General features: G+C 44.7%; 1 protein-coding gene across 2 annotated transcripts in view; it reads right to left on the bottom strand.

The window, feature by feature from the left end:
• The window catches only part of SFMBT2 (Scm like with four mbt domains 2), a 229177-nt gene extending 220426 nt beyond the window's left edge, over positions 1–8751 (bottom strand). For both annotated transcript variants that reach the window (XM_080685057.1, XM_080685058.1), the window contains exon 1: positions 8555–8751. The gene's annotated coding sequence lies outside the window, so the exon portion shown is untranslated. The remainder of the gene's footprint in view (positions 1–8554) is intronic.
• Between the last annotated feature and the right edge of the window lie 9357 nt (positions 8752–18108).

The following is an 18108-nucleotide window of genomic DNA, read 5'->3' as shown; positions in this document are numbered from 1 at the left end:
GACAAGACCAGTGGGGGGGACAGTTGGGGGTGAGCAGGCCAGCAGACAGAGTGGTTGGGGTGATCAGGAAGGCAAGCAGGTAAGCGGTTGGGAGCCAGCGGTCCCGGATTGTGAGAGGGATGTCCGACTGCCTTTTTAAACTGGCAGTCGGACATCCCTCGAGGGTCCCAGATTGGAGAGGGTGCAGGCCGGGCTGAGGGACACCACCCCCTCCCCCCTCTTCCCCCCCCCCCCACCCCGCGTACGAATTTCATGCACCGGGCCACTAGTAATCTAATAAAAGGCCAAAATCTTAAGGTGAATCTAAAAGACTATGCTCATCAGTGGCCAAACTATTTAGAAGGGGAAATCCTAGCTCTCCTCCCCAGCTTTCTGTAGTATCTTTTTTTTCCCACTCTCCACTTCTTCCACACTTGAGAACATTTAAAATTTATTCTCACCTACAGTAGTGTGGTAATCTCTCTAGCAGAGGAGAGAAGAAAAGGTAACTGATTTATATAAAAACCAATTATTCTTTTTAATTAAGATGAAATTTCAGAAATTCAACCTTTTTCAAATTTTTAGTGGTCAATTTGCATGACAGTGAACAGCTTTCTATACCAACACCAAATATTTCCACTTCTCCATTTAAAAACAGTGATTTAAGCTTCCTTTAAAAGCTCTGCTCTCCCATGGCCATCTGAACTAAATGCAAAAAGAAAATGCTCTAGTCTTACTTAATTTCAAATTATAAAGAAGAAAAAAAAACCTTTTTGTATGATCCAGTAAAACCTCTCCAAAGACTCAATCGCCTTATCAATAAAATAAAGATAATGGCACTCAACTGCAAAGTATAAATAAGAGAATGCAGTTACAGCAGCAGGCACAGTGACCACTACATGACCACTACACCGTAGCTACAGTTTCGTGACAGTGTAAGGTTAGGAGTTACTCAGGCCCTCTAAAGTCTCATTCTCCTCATCAGTGAAATGGAGGTGATAACACTCGCATCAAGTAGTGAAATACAAAGCAGTAAGAGTGACTGGCAAACAGTAGATATTTAAATAAGCAATTATTTTTCTTTAACATTATTCGAATAGGTAATTCCAAAATCCAATTAATACCACAATCCCTTTACCCTTAATCCCTAGACCTACAGATCCAAGCATCCAGTTTTTAAATGAGCGCCTATTTAAATTATATTGAAAATAAGACTTTGTAGAAACTTGCACTTAGAACTTCAGACTCTTATATTATACCTTAAAAGTGCTGCCATTCACACTTCAGTTTTTACCAAAATGGAAAACAACAGCAGCAACTTGCCAAATGTAGGAGAAGGTAGAGAGGGTATACTTTAATAAGTCTTTATAAGATCTTTGCTTAGCCAATAAAACTTCAGAGGAGAGAAAAAAAAATCACAGAATAAAAATCTGTCCCATCTTTCCGTGTCCCACCAGCTCCAAACCCCTCTTCCATAGTCACAACTGATGACATCATTTGCCCTACTTTGCAGAATTCACCAAATGCTTTAACAAGCACTGTATCTACCAAAATGTGTCCTTTTTGTTTTTAGTTAAATCAAAAAGAATGAAACCAAAAAGCACAATGGATTCTTTCTTTCATCACTGTCAAAGACATCTATCTTATCACAAGAATGGAAACCTAAGTGACAAGAAAATAAAACTTTTTTATTAGTGAGTGTCATCTTATCAACACAAAAGATCCTAACTTCAACACAGCCAACACCTGTGTTAGCCAGCAAGCTCATTTTTCTTATGATCATTTTTCCCAGGACATTTCCAGCCTTACAAAGAGAGGAAATACTGCTTAGTGGCCCAACATAACGAGGGGAAATGGAAAATGGAAGGTCAGCCCCGATTCTTTCACTCACTAGGTAACCAGGAGGCTATAGTCATCCACCCACACTACAAATATTAGTGAATGAGGTCCACTTACTCACGCTGTTGGGGAGGCTGGGGTACAGAGGGCTATATGGAAAGGTCCTTCTAGTCCTAGCAATGAATAGATCAAACTCAATCAGGTATTCTTTATGGCTTGTATTCAAAGACATGCTGACCTAACCGGGTCCATGCCATTACTGGGGTTATTTGTGAAGTTCACATTTGTGTATGCCTCAATCTTCTCTAAGCCTCTCCCTTTCCAGAGCAGGAAAGAAAACATAACCCCACGTGGAGCTTATGTCATTTAGCAACAACAGCACTTCTGCATTGTGAACTATAACCCACTTTTTCACAAATATCATCTCCAGCCACTGTCAACCAACATCATAGTGTTTTCACTATACTTTGCAGACAGGTGCCTAAAAGATGAATCATTTGGCCATGCCTGCATAAATGCTGAATCACAGAATTTTCCCCCAAGAGAAGCATGAAGATCTTTGAATGAGATTCCAGTCCAATGCATTCCTTTTGTAAATAAGGAAATGAGGCTCAGAAAGCTGACATATTGGTCCTATGTCACATAGCTAGACAGAAACATCTCTGAAGCCAGAAACCACGCCTGCTAATTCTGTCTTCTCTCTTCCTCTGTGAGAAATCTTCCTTACAAAATAGAGTTGTTAGATCCTGGATCACCACACTGAATGCAGAGGTTGACTTTCTGGTTTATTGTGACACGCATAATTTTCTTAAATTTTTTTATTGGTAAAATGGGGACAATTAAATTGTATGGACCCTCAGAAAGAAGGTGCCTACTAAGAATGGCTCCTGGTGGCTAACTGGACTTAAATTTAAAAAAAAAAAAAAAGAGCCCAGCAGCCATTTCTACACAGGAGCCCCTCACACAAACTGCAGTTCAGTGAGAAGCCTGCATTGAACTACCTGCCTACTGTTTCTGCCTTCTGAGCCAGCCCTTATAAAGGAGTTCCTGGAATCCTATTTCAACCAGTAGGACTGATGCTTTTCCCATCCAATCTTAGCTCCACAGCTATATTCCCCATCAGCTTTGATACGGACCAATCAGAGCAGCTCTGTTCCAACCAATCAGGACAGTGTTTTTTGTACAAATCAAACTTTGAAGATTTGGAGCCCTCATTTGCATTAGGATGGACCAGGGGCCTGGGGATTTTTTTTTTTTTTCCCATGTTTAAGTCAACTCTCCTTTGGCTCTGGGAGTGCAAGTTTCCTTTCCACATAAGATTGTTTTCCTGCTGAGTTGAAACACCAAAGATGGTTTGCTGACCTCAGCAAAGCAGACCAGATCAGCAAGGAACAGGGCAGAGCAGAGCTGTCTAACAGGAGGGGCCTAGACCCAGGATTGCCTCCTACCCCTAATGTTTTTGTTTTTGTTTTTTTTTATATTTTATTCATTTTTTATAGAGAGGAAGGGAGAGAGATAGAGAGCTAGTAACATCAATGAGAGAGAAACATCCATCAGCTGCCTCCTGCACGCCTCCCACCGGGGATGTGCCCGCAACCAAGGTACATGCCCTTGCCCAGAATCGAACCTGGGACCCCTCAGTCCGCAGGCCGACGCTCTGTCCACTGAGCCAAACCAGTCAGGGCTACCCCTGATGTTTTCACAGCCAGCTGTATCATAATTGAACTGTTTGGCATGGAATAAAGTTTCCTTCTTCACCGAACCTCAGATTGGGGATTCCTATTGTCACCAACGACATGACATCAGTTGACACTGACAGTTGCTACCAGAGTGATGTAGATGTACTGGTAAGAACAGTTACAAAAAACACACACAAAATATGTCTTGAATTATGGATTCTAATTTCATTTTGGTACAAGAAACTCTTACAAATTCTTTATGATCACTACACTGCTAAGTGAACTCCAAATATTCCAAATACTGAAATACTAAGAAAGAGATGTCCAAATTTATAATACTGTAACTGGAAGTAATTCAAATCCCACAATGGGCCATTTTTGTTTAAATTACTGAAGAAAAGAATTATTTCACTTTGATATCCTGACAAAAACTTTAAGGCTTAAGAACAGACCCTACAGAGTCTGCATTTTCATTCACATGCTTCTTAAATCCCAAAAGCACTGTATCAATGAAATGGAACCTTCATTCACTTACTGCTTAACGACAGTATCACCCAGCTTTTCTTCTCAGGTGGGGCAAGTCCTTTGGGGACACTGGCATATAGAGAAAGGTGGGAAATGCCACTTCAGCTAGAGTGGCAGAAATGGGATTTGATGAAATGGTTCAATACTCCCAGGGCAGCAAAGGAAGGTCAGTGATAAAAGAGAATAGAGAGGATAGGCCAATCCTGAGTCCACTAAGGCTTTTTCTACTTTCTTCAGGAACTTATGCTGACTTCTATTAAGTCAAGAATCATGAAACTAGTTGTTTATACCTAAAACTTTAAAAAAAAATTCATCCATAATTTCTGCAAGAAAACATGAAGAGGAAAAGCTCTCTCACAAATGACCCGTCATTATTGAAATTCATATCCCAACAGGATAGCCTGTTTGAGGTTCGTGGTGCAGGTATACTAATGAGAAATTAGAAATTCATCAGTTCTCAACCCAGCAGGTCTCAGCCATCACTTCTAGAACAACAGGCTTCAAAACTGGGTGGTTAGTGGCACTCTTCTCTAGAGTGGGGGCCACTGAATCGCCCTGCCACTGGCAAGTAAGTGGCTTACACTGGTCCAGGAAGTTCTGCCCACAGTACAAACTTTGGTAGGGGACTAGAGGGTTTGTGGTGTGCATGGGGGTGTGCCCCTGTGTCTCCTCAGCTCTTTCAGGCAGGCAGCTTGGTCCCATGACTAGCTAAGGTAAAAAGATCTGAGACAGTACTAGTATTTGTGGAAGAGAGGAAGTAATGTGTGCAAATATAATGCTTAGCAGGCAAAAAGTGGCAGATCTCCTATCTCAAAGGATAGCCTGGCCAACAATTCCTTCTGACCATCAAGTTCTTTCCTCCCCCCCACTTAACCCGCTCAATCTCTCTCCACCCCTGACTGCCTCCCCAAGAAATGAGGCCGAATTTAAGCCTGCTTTTGCGTGTTCTCCAACCTGGTAAAACATGGATCCATTTGCTCTTGTAATCACGCCAATTGATCCCCCAGGTCCCTTGGCTATGGCGCAAGATCGGAGAAGTGAGAGAAAGTGGAGGGCAGTGGCGATGGACCCGGATTCAGATAAGGTTTCCATTCCTTGAATGCTGTTTCCCACCGGATCCGCCGCAAGAGCGCAGCTGGAGCCGACAAAACGTAGCGCAGGACGGCAGTCTCCAGGGCCTGGGCCGGGAGCCCAAGACCCTCCAACGCACCCGCGGGGTCCGGGGAGGCAAAGCAGAGGACGCTCTGGGTGAGGAGTCTGAGTACTGCACCGAAAGGGCAACGAGTCTCCGCACGGCCAGTCCCTGGAGCCCTGCCTTTCTCGGAATCCCACCCAACTCTAGAAACCCACAGATCTCGAAAATTCCGAAAGCGAAACTGCAAGCAGGTCTCCATAAGTTTGGGAACCGTCTCCCCCACACCACAAATGCCATCAAAGACAGGCGACCCTGGGGGTGGCGACCGCTCCCGCAAGGCCACCCTCCATGTCCCCGTGGCAGCTCCCTCGGCTTTTTACTTTACTGTAAAGGTTCCCAGCCCCAGGCCGACTGTGTCCCCAGTCTCCCAGCCCGCCACGGGGTACAGGGCGGTGGTCAGCCAGGCTCCTCCTGCTCCTCCCCCACAATAAAGGGAAACTTGGGCCCTTCGAAATCCTGTGAAATGTTCTTCGTAATCGGTTGTACATTCGCTTCCAAGGCAAAGCTAGGTGCAAAATCGCAGGTTTCGAGGCGCTGGGGGAAATTGTGCGCTTGTCAGCGGCGACGTCAGGAGGAGGAGGAGGGGAAGGGTTCCCGACTGAAACTGCAGTTTACAGGCACAGAGCCATCTTCCACTTCATCGAAGCCCACGGGAGAGCTGTCCCGGAGAGGACGCACCGGCAGCGCAGGCTGGAAGCCCTGGGGACGCGCCGCGCGCTCGGCCCCAGGAGGCGGAAGGCGTCTTTGCTGAAGTGTTGCCCGTCGCTTATCCTAGCTTCCCACGTGAGAGGGAAAATCTGCCACAGGGTCTCCAAACCTAGTGACGCTTAACCCTGACCCTCCCACACATACACACGGGACACCGCGAGAGACAGGACTCAGGGCGGTGTCTAAGTGGAGAGGACGAGATGATCTATCGATTCCCCCCATAGGCCCCTGCAAATTTGCCCAAAGACACCGTTACTGCGTTAACTACAAACCTAGCCAACACTATGATTTAAAAACGTCTCAGTGCACTTGGCAGATGTGCCATCAGGTTCACAGGTCCAGAGAACATGGTCATGCCATCGCCAGGCTCCGGGGACCGTGCGCGGCAGCCGCGTGGCCCGGGTCCCCCGGATCCCTCTCGCAGCCACTGCCGCGAAACCTCTGCTCGGCGGCTGCGTCCAGGCCACTGGCGACCCCTGTTGGGGACCTCTGTTTACAGCCAAGCGAGCTCGGGTTTGCTTGCTTTCCCTCGGGCTCCCCTTACAGGCTCCGACTTCGACCCCAAACTCCAGTTCCAGACCCTCCCCGGCCCCTGATGCCAGCCTTTCTCAGGCACCTAGCCGCCTACTCAAAACCCAAGGCGACAGCCCCGCCCGCTCGCTAGGAGGACGCCTCTCTCCAATCGAGCCCTCCAGGAGCCGGACCTGGGCTAGAGACACTTTCTTCAGAGATATTCCCCATCCCCCACCTTCCTTAGAGCGCAACACCAGAGCAACTCCTTGCCACGACCGCCTCGGACCCTACACGCTTTTTGGCGGAGGTCCCAGTGCCCCGGCTTTTCTGCCGCTTCACTTTCACCCTCCCCTCGCCGCGGGCACGGGCCCTTCACCTCCCCACCCCACCGCGGCGCGAAACGAGCAGGAGCCACTGCTAAGTGCAGCGCGCCCCCATGCATGCACACACAAAACCCCACAGGCTTCTGCAGCCTAAATGCATCCAATACCCTGGACCTTTTAATAAGTGCTCTTAAGTAGCACCTTCTCGCTCCACCTACTCCGAAGCTTTACCGCACAAAATCCAGCATACAGAGAGAAAGCGAGCGCGAGAGCTCGTCTCATAAAAAGCCGAAATAAATCATTCCTTCTTCCCTCATGTATTTTGCACCACGTGTCAGCAGTTTGTCACGTCAAATCATGGCAGGATCTGGTTCCAAGATGCACGCACACACATTCGGGGCGGGTCTCTTTGACATCACCCCCCCCCCCACCTCCGCAACTACACACACAGGTATGCACACAGATCCAGAAGCACACAGCCCTTGTGCTTGAAGGCCCCAGTCCCGGCCAGCGACGCCCCTTTCCCCTCTAGCAATGGACTAGACACGCAGACTTTGACCACGGAAAAAACGAAGGCAGCTCATTTCCTCTCCTTTTCCCTACTTAATTCGCTAAAGCAGCTCCTGGAGTAGCCAAAGAAAGTAGAAACTAAGGGAAGGCAACTCCAGTGGCGTTTTTTCCCACTTCAAAACCTTTATTTTCAGTTTTTAAAAGCCACCTTAGCCCGCCATATTGGAACTGGCACGGTTTCTAAATACTCCTTCCCCGCAGTTGTAGCGCTTCCAAGAAAACACAAGTACCGATCGGGCTCTGGAGGCAAGTCCAGCCACTGCGAATCAACCACTTCCCACTCCCAAGGCTCTCCCTCCCCCGTCTTAATCCCCTCCTGCCACCCGGGGTCAAAATCAATAAATACATCTAGCTGTTCCTACAGTTGTTGTTTTTGGCGGATTTTACACACACACACACACACACACACACACACACACTGAAAAAATAACTCCAAAGCCAGATCAGGTTAGTAATTTTGAAAGGAGGTCATATGAAAGTAGACAACAGGAAAGCCCCAAGTGACAGGATATTACTTTAAAGAGAAAAAAAAGAACAAAAAGATCATCCACGCCGGAACACGCTCCAAAACTACTACTGACAATTTCATTTCAGCTGCACAGGCAAATGTTTCCAAGGGGGCGATTCCGAATGTGTACCGATTTTTCACCCCCTGGATGGTTGGTCTCCAGTCCTCACCCCACCATCCCTCCCCCCAACACACACACACACAGAGAGAGAGAGAGAGAGAGAGAGAGAGAGAGAGAGAGAGAGAGAGAGAGAGAGAGAGGAACCCCAGCGAGAAGCTCAGGGGAACAAGGGCGGCTGCGTCGCTAAAAGGAGCGCAAATGAGGAAGGTGGGCGGCGGAAGGGGACAGCTAGCACCCGGGGAGGAGGGTACTTTGCAACTATGGACTGACTCCCGGAAGGCCGGGGTTTTCGAAGCCGAGGACGATGGAAAAGAGGACAGAGGAAGCAAAAATGACAACCCGGAGCGCAGAGCGGAGTTTGGGGCTCCGTTCAAGTGCTGTCGCTTTCTCCTCCAGCCTTTCTCTTTCGCTCCTCTCCCTCAGCCCCCCGCGCCCCCCCTCCTCCACCCGCCTACCCCAGGCTGGATGGAGCTTCCCTTTTTTTCTAAGCTAAAAAAAAAAAAAAAAAAACTGACCGGCGCACTCAACCTGCGGGCCGGAGGTCTCTGGCGGGGCGAGCTGGGCGCGGGGACAGCGGCCGGCGCAGTGTCCTACCTGGTGAAGTTCGTCCTCCTTTCGGCGTGGACCAAGGCCCCGGGCGCCGCCGGCGAGGACACCGGCCTCGCTCGCAGGCTCTGCCTGGCTCCCGCTCGCTCAGCCCCGCTCGCTCCCAGCCCGCCGCCTCCCTCGCGCGCCCGCTTCGGTCCTCCGACTCCCACTACAGCCTCATTCCAATATGGCATCCTCTCTGTGCGCATGCCCGGCACTCTTTTTTAAGATTATTATTTTGTGTGTATGCAGCGAACTCCTTCAATGACCTTTTCCAGCGCTTGCTGATTGTCTTAAACCAATTAGCCTGCGGGACATTCTCGACTCCTTCCTCGGCCCCCGCGCCTGGCACACCACACACAGCACACTGGCACATTTCACTCTCACGCGGCCCCCTCTCAGCCCGCTCCCCTTCCTCCTTTCCTTGAGCTCCCTCCATACACAATCTGCAGAAAGTTCACATTACAGGCTTTTCCGCAAACCCATCTGCAGGGAAATCTGGGCACACTCCGCGTCTCACTGGACACTTTGTTTTCGCGGTTTGCAATCCCTCTGCCGACCAAAGGCACACGCCAACTTGCGCTTTATCCGCCGACGACTCGTTAGGACCGGAGTGAAATTCAATGCTCTAAGCCACCTTTGCCCCGCCCACTGCGCCCCACCCAACAATTAAATTGAGCCTTTTCTATGGAAATTAAAATATTTCCTAGACCCAAAGGGTTGGCTGGAGGGGGCCTGGGAGAGGTTTTCCAGTTGGGGCTGCTCGGGTGAGCTTGCTGCTGCGATCTCCCGGGGCTGGGCAGGACGCAGGTAACAAGGGTCGCCACGGCGTCTCCTGGGGCAATGCCCAGGCCTGGGTGCCCGAAGTGGGCACCTGGCCTGAGGTGGCTATTGTGGGGCGGAAAAGAATCCTGCCAGAGTTCTCGTGGCCCTTGGCGACTCTTGGAGTAAATAGGAGGCAGCGCAGCCGGGAGCAAGGCAGGGTGTCCAGCCGGCGTGTGCGGGTCCGCGCGCTCTTTGCCCGGGGCATGGGAAGAGGACAAAGAGGATTTTCCAGTACCTAAGGCGCAATGGCTGGGCAACGAATTAACGAAATATTCCCAAATTCGGAAAAGCTGGTGACGCCGAGTGGGCAAGAACGAGAACTTCCAAAGGTGGGCTTCGCTGTACTGAAGAGTGAGAAGATGCTGGTTGGGGGCTGTAATTTATTTCCCTGAGAAATAGAAAACGGATACGTTTCTTGGAGGGAGGGGGGAATTGCTCTATTGCCGCAGGGGATAAAGTTACCCCAGTCTCCCAATCCAGTGTCGACCTCTTTCCTACGAACCCCTTGGGCAGGCCCCAGAGGTTCAAGAGGACCCCACGGCCCCCGGCTCCTGGGTGTTCACAGCTCCTTCCACCCTCCAGCGCCCCGCCACCCTAGCAAGTCCTCCAAGACCAGGAAGCTCCAGCAGGTGAGATCTTTGGAGGAGAGAATGCTCGGAAGGGCAAGGGGCAGGGGAGGGACCGTGAAATGGATTCAGCGAGGCAGTCTGACCCTGCACAGGACCCGCGGGAGTCCTGCCACGTGGGTTCTTTCCCAGGCATCGTGGCCCCAGATGATCTAAGAGAGCCACGGGAGGAACATGCCTGGAAGCGGCTCTCGTCGAGCTACAAAGTCTGGGGATCTTCTGCTCAGACAAGGACCTCCAAGCTACGGAGATCATGGGCGGGAGTCCGAGGCAGGAAGACCCGGCGCATTATGTCTCGGAGAGCACGTCACGATGTATAAAACGCCTTCCTGTAACACGCACATCTGAGGTGCACCTTGAGTCAAGCAACTCACACAGTTTAAACTCTAGCCCAAGTCTGCATCTCCTCTAGCTTCCCGGTCCCCTTCTCTTGGAGACACCATGCAGGTGCCCCGAGATCTTTAAAGGTCAGTGAAGGCAAACTCCTCAAACCAACTGCATCCTGGCGGCACCCCCAGCCCGGAATTGCCTCCCTCTAGGTCGTGGGGCCGCTCCAAAGTGAGTCCCACTGAGGAAGCCAGAATGTTGACTCCAGCGTCTCCTTGACTCTACCCCTGGGTCTCACACATCCGTGCCATCTCTTCTCGCTCCTTCAACATGCAGTCTGGCCAGGATTGAGAGAAGGGAGGGGACAGTCGCTTCCCAAGAGAACTTACCCCGCCTGAGACCCAATCTGTGCACTTGTACCCTCCAAGGGGTCACCAGCGCAAACACTGCTGAGCGCGAGGCAGCCAGAGGGCTCTGAGTGCGGATCCTCCTCCAGCCAGCCTCCCCGCCCACGCTGCGCACCGGGCGGTGGTGGTGACGCTGCATGCGGCCGTCCACACTCCTCCCATGTGCCATCCAGACCTCGAGGCCCCTCTCAATATCCCTTGAAGGGACCGAGGATAGCTCCTAGCTCCTGGAATCCCCCAATCCTGAGGCTCTTTTTTAGAGAAAGAACCTATATTCCCTCTCCACCAGCTGTGGCTATGAGAGAGGCAGCCAGCCACTGCGCCGACTCCAGGCTTGTTTACGGGTTTTAAGTCATTATTATGCACGGAATGTTATTTCATCAAAAATAAAAAACAAATGCAAAGGAACACTAATCCCTAACTTGAGGATGGGGTACACATTCTGTTCCCATTTCTCCAAAGTAATTGAGTCTCTATGTTTTTGGTACTCAGACCCCTATATTACTTTGTCTATATGTCTACAAAAGTGTGGAGGAGTTGGAATTTTTTGTACTGCAATAAAGAAAGAAAATCATGAAGCCAGAGCACACAATTATTGCATTGTTATCACAAAGAATCTCAACGTTGTCTATGGTGAAACTTCTCAAAGGTTGCCAACCTTCTGCTTTTGTATTGCTTTTTCCACGTGACTTCTTAAAAGTTTCTTAGCTTTTTTGTATTCTCCCTCCATTCTCCTTTATTCAAGGACACCAAAGAGGCAAATGAAAATTGGTTAGAACACTCCCGAGGCAATTAAAGCAGCCCCTTCATCCCACTCCAATACCTTCCAACTTTCATTTTTATTTCAGAACCAGACACTTTAGGGAGATGGGTATCCAGATGTAGAATCCACACTAAATCAATTAAACATAAAGAAAAAAAATCCAGTATTGTTAGTCAAGGATAAAGCCTTGGTAAAAACTGAATGTTTCAAAGAAAAGAAGGCATAATACATTCCAACTCAGAGAAATTTAACCATGTACATCTCATGACTTTACAAGATTTCTATATATATTGTTAACATTTACTAAAAATCTTGGTAAAAATAAGCCTTTGATCACACCAACTGTCTGTAACTGTTATGTTGTTTCTAAACTATGGTTAAGCCACGAATTTCATCACTTTAAAATGTACCTACACACCTAAGTTATGCATTCAAAGGGTCTTTGGAATTCTTTCAAATGACTGAGACTAAATTCTATAAAATATTAAAATTATATTTCTCAATTGGAAAATATTTAGATGCTATTTCTATTTGCCTAATGATACAGCACAAATTAGGAATTTTTTTAAACTTGAAAAGTTTTCTCTCATATTCTGTGTGTTTCTAAGTATTACTTCACAAAAATTATTACAAGATGAGTCAAAAATTATATGCACATTATTTATTTTATTTATTTTAAAGATATATGTTTACTTAAATCTTGGTACAACGATCTTCAACCAACTTGCTCATAATTAACCCATGTTTAACCTATTATTTCCCACTAAGAAACGGAAACACCCTAAAGAAGAGTGTTTTTTTTCATATAGGAAATCTCCAATGAGATATTAGACATAACTTGCTTAACACAAAAGCAGAAGGGGGGAAAGCCTCCCCAAAAGCCCCCCAAAATAACCAAGTATTTGAAGAATTTTTGCAGTCTTCTTTTTACTAGAGCAGCAATTTTCAACTGGTGTGCCACAAGAATTTTTAAAATGTGCAATACCAGGGACACTTAACTCTTTTCTCTTAGATTTTCAAATAAAAAAAATGACAACAACCAACACAACAATGGCCATCCTGTGTGAATGCCTTATCTTGAACCAAGAATATATAGGTCAAATAATACAGTTGCCTCTTACTGGCCACTTGGCATAATAAGGTTGCATATGATTGGTTAATTCTTGGTACCAGAAATCCTTATATATGATTATAGGCACCGGATTTTTAATTATTTAATTTTTATTTATTATTAATTTTTAATCCTCACCTGAGGATATACTTACTGATTTGAGAGAGAGGAGAAGGGAGAGGGAGAGAGAGAAACATCAATGGGAGAGAGAACATCACTTGGTTGCCTGCTGTACATGCCCCCACCAAGGACTGAACCCACAGCCTAGGTATGTGCCCTGACAGGGAATCCAACCCACAACCTTTTGATATATGGGACAATGCTCCAACCAACTGAGCCAAATGGGCCAGGACAACTCCTGATTTTTTTAAAAGTCATTTGGGAGCAAAAAGTGTAGAATCACTATTTTTTAAAATCAATCAAAATTATACCTATTTTTGTCAGCCTGGAAAAAAAATACAATATATTTTTTGGTGTGCCACAGAATTTTAGGAATCAGTTTATGTGTGCCATGAGATGAAAAACACTGAAAATCGCTGTACTAGAGGCTTGAAACCTAAAGGTGTTGTCTCTTAGGCTATGTAAGATAGTGTTTTCACTTTGTAAGGTCATTAAGAGTAAAATCTAAAGACCCTACCTTATTTTTTTCACCCTTTCCCCTATTGCCAGTTCAAGCACTTGGCCTGTATATTGGGAGTCAAACGACCTCATCATTGCTTCATCACTAATTTCTGTGGGACCTGTGTAAGTCAACTGACCTCTCTGAGGCAGTCTTCTCTTGGATAAAATGTGGGGGCTGGACTAGATGTTGTGTAAGGTCCTTTCAAACACTAAAGAGTGCTTATCAATCTACCTCATCCCAAAGGCACAGATTGCTTTCCATAATATTCTAATGCATCTCTGCCAATTTGAAATGGCGAGGGTGTAAACTCTGGGGTCGCAAAGAGAGGAAAAATGAAGTGAACAGATGTGCAGGAGAAGAGCACAAGGACCTTCTCTATCCTACCATTCAAGTCATGTTTCTGCCTCATTTAGCTGACTGTTGTGTTTTTGCATTTACTGTATGGATTTCAGTTGCCCATGAAAGTGTCTGGGGCTGAGGTGAGAGTACCTATGACAGTCAATCTGAGAAAAGCCTGGGGTAATTGAAATCGCTGTTTAAACAGGTCAAGAGTACTATTTAAGTGTAGTGATGAGTAGTGGTGTGCAAAGATGTCACCTGTCAGAGCACTTTCTCCTGCATTTCTAGACATTTCAGGAACCCACTATTGCTTCTTGTACATTTGGAGTTTCAGGCTTCCTTGACAACAGGAGAGAAAAATAACTGTGCCCAGGGTATGTAAAAAAAATTCATGATGCTTGGACACCATGACATTTATTTAAAGAATGGAGATGAGTTACTTATGGAAGAGCCAGTTTTGACTGATGGGTTTTTTTTCTCCACAGAGGAAGATAAATACCCTGACTAGTCACACCAGCCTCAGAGGGTGCCTAGAATCACATATGTCACTTGTGAATCTTATTTTATATTAGGCAGAGTATTTTAGATCTTTCAGCCTCACTTTCAGCCCTTTTGAGAGGCAAGGAAGTTGGAGTCCAGGAGGTGAAATGACAGACATCTCAAGTAACTACAGAGGGAGCGAGGCCTGGCTCTCAAGAATTGGCCCCTTATCTGGCCACTCTGTTAGAGGAGAAAGGGGGTTAGGGGTTACTTAGTACCTTTTTTGTGCCAGAGACTCTTTTAGGTGTTTTTACATTTAATATGTTCTAGTCTATAGCATGTGTAATATCTCTTTTAAATGATTTTAAAACATGTTTTAAACAAAAATCCCTTTATGTACAAAGCTGGATCCAGATCTACTGTCTCCAGAAAATATGCATGTATCATGTTTGTTGTGGAGCTGAAGTTGTCTGGAATCATTAATATTCTCTATGACCAAGATTATTTATTAACCAACACACACACACACACACACACACACACACACACACACACACACACACACAGCACAGGTCAAGATGTGCTTTATGACCTGGAACAGTTTTGCCTCTGTACATTAATGGGCCTAAATGAGAATGAATTTGGCACTGTGAATAGATGTAAAGAGTCCCATTGGACTTATAAAATAGACAAAACAAATTAAAACTGGAACCCCAATCCAATATCAAAAAGTGGATTTCATGTAGAAGGGAGCAAACAATTTTTGCTGTACCCATCCAGTCTCTCCATAAATATGCAACTATGATATGTAGAGAAGAAAAATCAGTACTGGGATGTTGAACAATCCAACTTTATTGTAGCTTCAAAACCTCAATCTTTTTGTTTCTACTGTGTAAGTTGTTTTAGACGGTATTACTACAGAACAAATAACTTACTGTGATCAAAGAAGTAATAGTTAGTAGACTTATAAAGACTTGATTTGCAGTGCCATCTGCTGGAAACAAATATTGACTTGTTTTCAGATTTTGTACATAGAGTTTTGGGGTTGTTTTGTTTTGAGAGAGAGAGTGCTGGGAATACAGATATCAGAGGTAAGGAAAGAATTAGGTCCTTGCTTTATTTGATTACAGATAATGACTTAAAACCTCTAGTTTTAAATAAGCTGAAATATATTCCTATCAAATCATTCATCCTTTGAATAACATAGAGGACTTGCATGTTTCTTTGAAAAATTAAATCTCTTCTGTTTTTTAAAATAGGTCATTACAACTAGCTTTTTAATGGAGCACTATGATTTTTTTCTTATACCTTTAAAGATTGACTTATACACTCATATGTGCCTCTGAAATAGATCCAGTTGATAAAATCTTGGAGGATTTTATTTTAATTTCATACCTGGTAGGGAAGGGACTCAAGGATTTTTCAAGGTTTCCCAAGCCAATTTCTTGAAGACGTAAATCCTTTAAGTTAGATTTAGAAAGTGAATTAACCAATGATAAATAAAACAAATCTCTGCTTACATTTATTCATTCAATAAGTATTTATTGAGTACTTACTATATGCTCTGTTCAAGGATCTGAAAATACAGTGAACCAAACAAAGCTTTGCTCCATTCTACTTATTTTCATCGAGAGCTCAAAAATAAACACGTGGAAATGTCACATGTCTTGTGGAGGTTGGTAAGATTGAAAAGAGCACAGCAGGGGAAGGTACAAAAAGTAATAACAAGAAGGTCAAGGGAGGGTGACATTTTACGTGAGAGGGTCAAGGAAAACCTCTCAGATAAGGTGACATTTGAGCACAATCTTAAATGAGGGGAGTGGAGTACCCGAGGCTTAGGGAACAGTAAGTACAAAGGTCCTGAGGTTGTCTTGGCTCCATTTCAAAGGAAGAATAAATTATGCAAAAGTTTGATGATATTTAATAGCATAAGCATAAGCTATTAATTTGTAATCTATAAACTAAGCCAGGAGTACTAGTGGTCCCAGATGAGAAGCTCTCTTATTCACTATCTTCTCTTACCTTTATCCTTGCTCCATTACTTGATAGTTTCATATTCCTGAAAACGTGAATAAAATATTTCAAAACAAGAATGTGACTAGTAACTTATTCATATGATAGTAAAAGACTTTAATTATATTATTCTCATTGGAAACAAGGCCTTCATACATGACAATGCTATATTACTTTTGTGAAACTTTGTCACTCTCTAAAAGTCTAACAACTATTAATGCCCAATTTGAAAAGAAGACAATGGTACTGACAAATCGTTTTAAATTGGCATGAGATGGGTAGTCACAGAATAATACCACAGCTCAAAGTAGTGAAAAAAGGGTATAAAGAATGAAGAGACTTGGATTCAAATCCCAATGGTGTCCCTTAACAGTTTCTTTACAAGTCAATGAGTTTATCTGAGCCTCAGCTTTATCACCTATGAAATGGACATCTTATCTCATAGGACTGAGAGAATTTAGGGAGATATAATATACCTGGTGACTGGTAGAGAGCTTTGACTTGGATGGTAATATGTGTGTGTGTATATATATATATATATATATATATATATATATATATATATATTTCCTTCAATCGTCTTTTTTTTTTTTTTTTGCTTAATAACAAACTGTTTTCTAGCCCAAACCATGAGGCAAAGGAAACCACAGAAGCAGGCAGGCATATTGTAAAGCAATGCTATAATCCAAGTCATTGTGAGTTATTGTCTATTTTATGCCAGGCGTTGCTGTGGGCACTATTTTCTTTCACATTTGTATTCTTATTTCAAACTGCTTTGAACTCTTAGAAAATAATAAAGGTACAAAATTTTATGTATGGCTGATATTTCTTGAGAGTCTTGTTGGTGTGCCTTTAGCTGCTAAAAAATAAAGGAAATATGTAAAACCAGGAAACTCTTCAAGACAGAAATACGTCCATCTTTTTCTCTTGACTCTAAGCATAAATCACGTTGAAAGAGCCATTATTCCCTAGTTTTAAAAAATACCAGTTTTTTTTCTTCATTCTACTTGTCAACTAAAAGAAAGCTTTTAACCAAATTTTAGTAGTGAAAAAATACATATTTGAAGATCAGAACCTGAATCTGACACTTACCAGGGCAATTTATACACAGAAGAAACTCAGTGAGTGTTTGTGGAATTTGGTCTTGGCTTTGGCATTGAGCTGAATGTAAACCATGGAATGAAGGGCCTCCCTTCCCCCTTCTTTAAAATGAGTGTGACAGTGTCATGCATACCCTTTTGGAAAGTTTCAAAATCATTACAGGTCTTTCTGGTTTTTAGCTTCTTAGAGGAAAGGGGACAATAAGAATTTTGTGGGGTTTTTTTTAAGCAAAGGTCGTTTATACAGCTTCTGAGGGAGTGACATGCTCTACAAACCCACTGTTTGCTTTCTGTGGGTTTATTTACTTGGTGTTTTGTCATTCTGGAACAGGAGGAGACATCCTGCTGGGGAGAAGCCCCAGAAATGGGCTGTGGATGCTTTTTATGAGAAAGCTATTTTTCTAAACTGAATGTTAGTGACATAACAATTTTGGGATGCTGGGGCCTGCAGTGTAGACTGTACTTTTTAAAGGCTATTCATAACATGACTCTCAAACTAGAGAGACTAAGTGGGACTAAGCACCTTTAAATATTTCTCAGAGCCAAGCTGCTGAAGCACTTGGCCTGCTTCAAAGAATGATGCAAATTTGAACCATTAATAATGTTGGTGTTCTATCTTGAGTCTCAGTCCTGGGCTCTTGGGAGAGGACTTGCTAGTGCACTGGCTACTTCACCTCAACACAGCCCTAATGGTGCAGCTTTTAAAAGCAAGGTGCCCACCTTGACTGGTGCTTTTAACAACAGCAAATAAGTCAGCGGTCTAGGCCTTCCTACCGACCAAACATATAAAATTGATTTCTGTGTTTTCCCCAGAGGAGGCAATGAGAAGTAAACTTTCATTTACCTGTTTATGTTTTTTCTGGTGTCATTCTTTAACTTTCACTGGACATTCAGTGTAATGGCCCTAGGCTAGGAATTGTAAAGGTAAAAGGGTCATATGTATTCAT

Source organism: Plecotus auritus (genome assembly GCF_963455305.1).
Source record: "Plecotus auritus genome assembly, chromosome: 1".
Lineage (NCBI taxonomy): Eukaryota > Metazoa > Chordata > Mammalia > Chiroptera > Vespertilionidae > Plecotus > Plecotus auritus.
This window is presented reverse-complemented; position numbering and strand designations above follow the sequence as displayed.